We start from the raw sequence: 6,000 nt of genomic DNA on the forward strand, positions 1-6,000 counted from the left end.
CCTCACCCGAGGACATTTTTCCATTTTTTGTTCAGATAGAGTGGGAGGGAGAGAGAGGAAGAGAGAGAGAGAGAAACATCGACGTGAAGGGACACATCGAGTGGCTGCCACCCGCACGACCAACCAGGGCCGGGGACAAACTGCAACCAAGGCACATGCCCTTAGTGGGAACTGAACCCGGGTCTCTCCAGACCGCAGGCCGATGCTCTAACCGCTGAGCCAAACCAGCCAGGGCGAGCTAAAGTAATCTTAATGGGCATATGGACCAATCCCCTCTCCAGAAATCCTAGGAAGGGGTTTCCAGCTCTACTTGAAAACAGTGGGCATTTATTCCCTCAAAAGTCAGATCACTGGCCCTGGCCAGTTTGGCTCAGCGGTTGGAGCGTCGGCCTGCGGTACAGAGAGACCCGGGTTCGGTTCCCGCTAAGGGCGCGTACCTCGGTTGCAGTTTGTCCCCGGCCCTGGTTGGTCATGCGGGTGGTGGCCACTCGATGTGTCCCTTCACATCGATGTTTCTCTCTCTCTCTCTTCCTCTCTCTCCCTCCCACTCTATCTGAACAGAAAATGGAAAAGTGTCCTCGGGTGAGGATAAAAAAAAAAAAAAGTCAGATCACTGGCCTTCCACCCATCTCTTGCTAAAACAAACAAACGAGCAAACTTAATAATGAGTAATGTTTAAATTCTTTTTTAGAGAGAGGGAGAGGGAAAGAGAGAGAAACATCGATTTATTGTTCCACTTATTTATACATTCATTGTTTGATTCTTATATGTGCCCTGGCTGGGAATCAAATCTGAAACCTTAGCATATGGAACAACACTCTAACCCACTGAGCTACCCGGCCAAGGCCAATGTTGAGAACTGTTCAGTGAACTGCTCTAAGATAGCAACTATTTTAGAAAGTAAAAGTGGTCACTGGGCTGCCTGGATAGAGCATGGGGAAGATTTGTAGGGGAGGAGGATTTTGACATATAAAAAGAAGACGGTAAATAGTAAGTCTATAGGTATCAGGAGATCAGAAAAATAGACAAGAGCAAAGGATGGAAAGCAAGCAGGGAAAAGTAGAAAATGTCTGAGAAACTGATTAGACATTCCTAAAAGAGTATTGTTGACCCGTGGGGGTTAAAACCAGATTAGTGACAAGCTTTGAATGCTAGTCTAAAAAGTTGAGACCATGGGCTGTAGTTTATGACAAGCCACTTAAGTTTTGGGGATAGAACAGTGACATGAGAAACATCTTAAAATTCTAGCACTCAAAAAACCTCTTGACCAATGGACATAGACAAAGATGCTGTGAGTTGGGGGGGGGATCGGGAGGAGGGTGTCAGTGGGGGAAAAAGGAGAAACATCTCCTAACAAAAATAAATTAATTTAAATAATAATAATAATAATAAACTGTTGAAGCTGTTTACCTGACTGCTTCCTCGAGGGGCGTGGGCCCTGCCTCCCCAACCCCCAAGTTCCTGTCTCCCATAAGCGGAACTCCAGGTCCTTGACTCACCCAGGAAAAGTTAGAAGGACAAATTGGAGTAAGAATAAAGCAAGTGGGTTTTTTTTTTTTCTTTATTGATTTTATAGAGAGAGGAAGTGAGAAGGAGAGAGAGATAGAAGCATTGATGAGAAAGAACATTGATTGGCCACCTCCTGCATGCCCCCCGCCCCCCTCCCCAGGATTTGACCCACAACCTGGGCATGTGTCCTGACCAGGAATCGAAACGGCGACCTCTTGGTGCAGGGGTCGACACTCAACCACTGAGCCACACAGGCTGGACTTTTTTTTGGTAGAGGAAAAAAAAGAGGCCAGAGTCCAGTGCCGCTGTAAAAGAAGCTAAAAGTACTGTCCCAGTGGACGTGGGGACTCCACAGTGAGTTGTGCAGGTGGTCAGTTAGTTCTCGGGATTTTCTGCGTTTGGGGGCGGAGGCTTGTTTGACAGCCACAGCCACAGCAGGGGTTTCCTGCCAGGAACTGTTTTCTCTTTGCTGTGCCAGGGAGGGGGCTCTGGTGAGAGGGTGTCAGCTCCTGCTCCTTCATCCCACTTGTGAGGGTTTTCCCCTGACTTCTTTCTCTCCTGCCTCAAAGCCATTTAATCCCCTCACTTTACAGAGATACAAACAGACCAAAAGAGATGACCCGATTTATTCAAGATTATACTGGTATATGGGGAGAACTTTGTTTCAGACAGTAAAGAATCAACCTGTGTTCCAGAGGGTAGACAGATTGCACAGGAAGAGGCTGGAAGCAGACATCCATGAGGAGGATGTGACATCATCAATAGTCAAGATACGAGGATAACAGCTCTTCTGGGTTAAAGTGGTCAAAGGAATGCTTACGATGGAATTCCTAGGACGAACTGACGAGATCTGGACGTTGGTTAGACACAGTGAACAAGGAACAGAGAGGAACTGTCTCACAGCGATGGGAGAGCAGGGCTCTGTTTTCAAAGGCTGGGGGTTGTTACTTATTAGTTACTTATTAGTTATGTGACCTTGGACAAGTTCCTCAACATCACTAAGCCCCAGTTTCTATATTTGCTAAAGGAGAGTAACAGTTCACTATATTACAAGATTGTTGTGAGGATTATATAAAGTAATACAAAATTTTAAAAAATTTTTATTTATTGATTTTAGAGAGCGGGGGGGAGAGAGAGAAACATCAATTTGTTGTTCCACTAATTTATTTATTAATTGGTTGCTTCTTGTATGTGCCCTGACTAGGAATCAAACTGCAACTTTGGTGTGTAGAGATGACGCTCTAACCAACTGAGTTTCCAGGGCAGGGAATCCAATAAAAATGTCACACAGTGTCTGGCACACAGTAGGCAATAACTGTCAGCTGTCTTGGGTGTTTTTTTTATAGTTATTGGTAACCAAATTTTATACCTAAGAAACTGTGACAATAATGATCTTAACAAAAACAGGGGAGACCAGAGGGTGCCAGTTAGAAGAAGATGAGTTTGGTATAATGTTGAATCTGATGATGGGGGATACAAGAGAGAAAATATGTGGTAATCAGTTGAAGATATGTACCTTGGGTTCATAAGAGATGCTAGGCCTATGTAGAGAGATGTGGGAATTATCTGCATAGACATGATCTTTGGGTCATCTAAACCTTATTTTAAAAGGGCAATAATTACCATTCATTTGCTACACAGAAATTAATAATAATAGCTAACGTTTATTGAAAGATTGGTTTGTGCCAGCAAAAAGTACTTTACTTAGCCCTGGCTGTGCAGCTCAGTTGGTTAGAACATCATCCTGATACACTAAGATTGCAGGTTCGATCTCTGGTCAGGGCACATACAAAAAGCAACCAATGAATGCATAATTAAGCGGAACAACAAATCAATGTTCCTCTCTCTTTCCCTTCCTTTCTCTCTCTAAAATCAATTTTAAAAATCTTTTTTTAAGCTACTTTGCTTTTAGTAACTTATTTAATCTTTGTAACCAGTTAATGAGATAAATACTACTATAATCTACATTAAAAAAAAAAAACTCATGCACATTATTATTATTATTATTTTAATTCTCACCTGAGGATATTTTATTTTTCCATTGAATTTTCAGATACAGTGGGAAGGAGGGAGGGGGGAAGAGAGAGAAACTTTTTTTTTTAATTTTGGAGCCGTAACCCCTTTTATTTTCTCTGTTTAAAATCAAACAGAAAACAAACATCAATTCTGTTATACACTAACATTTTCAAAGTACATCGTTTGTGCAAGAGAAGGACCAAGAACAGAAATGTATTACAGAGATCCCAACCTAAGTAAGCGCCTACGCAGCTTTCCGGTGGAGAATTCTTTGCCAGGTTTTTTTTTCCCCCTTATTGATTTTAAAGGGAGAGGAAGTGAGAGGGAGAGAGAGATAGAAACACCAATGAGAGAGAACATCGACTGGCCGCCTCCTGCATGCCCCCCACTGGGGATTTGGCCCACAACCTGGGCATGTGCCCTGACCGGGAATCGAACGGGCGACCTCTTGGTGCATGGGTCGACGCTCAACCACTGAGCCACACCGGCCGCGCTTTGCCAGGCATTTTAGGAAATTGTGAAGATAATTCAGTAACAAAGCAAGGCTCTTCGCATCCAGAGGTGTATAGGCCCGCATTGCTCCAGTTCGTACAAGTAATCTCGGTAGCTGTGGCGCTCCATACACCCGAGGCATGGGCACGGCATGGGCACATCAGGGTGATCTGCGAGGGTTTCAGCATCCTGTGGTCTCTCAAATTTGTAGAGTAGCTGAGTGCCCAACATTGCATTGAAGGATTCCTTCATCCCTGCCACAACTTCATTAACGGCATACTCCTTCATACTCCTTGTTATCCGTGTTTCCTGGAGATTTCTTGTAATTTGCATAATCCTCCAGAAAGGAATCCACATTCTTCTTGGCAGGAAGATAAAAGAAGGAATTAAGTCCCAGTCATCAACAAGCCATAGTTTTAGTTCTTCAGGAATCTTTACTTTAGCTTCAACTCTGTTCATGAATGTTTTCTCGCTTTCAACAGTAGGATCTACTCGAGCTCTTTTCTTTTTCTTTCTTTTTAATCCTCACCCGAGGACATTCCTTCCATATTTTGTTCAGATAGAGTGGGGGGAGGGAGGGAGAGAGAGAGAAACATCAGTGTGAAAGGGACACATCGAGTGGCTGCCACCTGCACAACCCAACCAGGGCCGGTGACAAACTGCAACCGAGGTACGTGCCCTTAACGGGAACCGAACCCGGGTCTCTCTGGACCACAGGCCAATGCTCTAACCGCTGAGCCAAACCAGCCAGGGCTCGAGCTCTTTCTTGCGAGGAGGCTGAGATGTCTCACTGGTACTGCCACCATCTCCATTTCCAGGTGTTTTCTGTTTGTTCTTTTTTGTTTTCATGTCAACGTTCTGCTGCTTTATCCCAGACGCCTCCTTCCCTGGGGCAGCCCCTCTCATCTTCCCCTCCGCCTACTGCTCCTGAGTGGCTGTTTGAAGTTCTTGCTGTTTTTGCAGATTGGGGTCCATGTACTTGAATACTCTGCTTTCTGGAACTCATTCATCCCAATTATTTTTTTCTTTATTGATTTTAGAGAGAGAGGAAGGGAGAGGGAGAGAGAGCTAGAAATATCAGTGAGAGAGAACATCGACTGACCGCCTCCTGCATGCCCCCACTGGGGATCGGGCCCACAACCTGGGTACGTGCCCTGACTGGGAATCAAACTGGCGACCTCTTGGTGCATGGGTCGATGCTCAACCACTGAGCTACACCGGCCGGGCCATCCCAATTTTTATTCCAACTGCTGTAATGTATAAAGTATTTCACTTGTTTGTCCTTAATGGCAACCTTTGCACACTTGGCTTCATAAAGAAGAGGCCCATGAAAGCACAGCCCTCGCTCACCCTCTTGGAATTTAGGCTTCGTTCGGGTCCTGCTTCAGCACCATTTATAGGGATTTGCTGCTGCCTCCTCCTTCTCCACCATCCCAACTACCCCCCACTCACCATCCCACCCCACGAAACATTGATGTGAGAGAAACACATGGATTGGTTGCCTCCTGCAGGACCCCGACCAGGGCCAGGGATCGAACCGCAACCGAGGTACGTGCCCTGGACCAGAATCGAACTCGCAGCTCTCTGGTCCGCGGGCTGACACTCTAACCGCTGAGCCAAACCAGCCAGAGCTGTAATTCACATTTTTAGTTAGGGAAATTGAGGCTTATTCAAGGTGAGTGACTTGCCGAAATTCAGACACCGGGAAGAGATAGAACCAGAATTTAAAGCCAATCCCGTCGGTGCCAGAGCCTGAACTCTAAGCGCCCTGTGCTGCTTGAGGTGCGCAGAGAGAGTTTCATTCCAGGTCTGTCTCCCCTCCGTGAGGGACTCACAACGGAGTGCAAGGAAATTATAATTCAAGACCAACAAGACAGCGAGCTTTAATACTGTGCAAAGAATAGAATTGATTCAGGTCGTGACTGTCCTGTTATTAATGATTTAAGGAATCAGAGCAACTAATGCAGTACGCCCACATGTGAG

General features: G+C 45.4%; 1 pseudogene; it reads right to left on the bottom strand.

Moving 5' to 3' along the window:
* Positions 1–2,325: 2,325 nt before the first annotated feature.
* Positions 2,326–5,023, bottom strand: LOC118634088 (annotated as a pseudogene).
* Between the last annotated feature and the right edge of the window lie 977 nt (positions 5,024–6,000).

This window comes from Molossus molossus, unplaced genomic scaffold, assembly GCF_014108415.1.
Source record: "Molossus molossus isolate mMolMol1 unplaced genomic scaffold, mMolMol1.p scaffold_m16_p_19, whole genome shotgun sequence".
In the NCBI taxonomy this organism is placed as follows: Eukaryota; Metazoa; Chordata; class Mammalia; order Chiroptera; family Molossidae; genus Molossus; species Molossus molossus.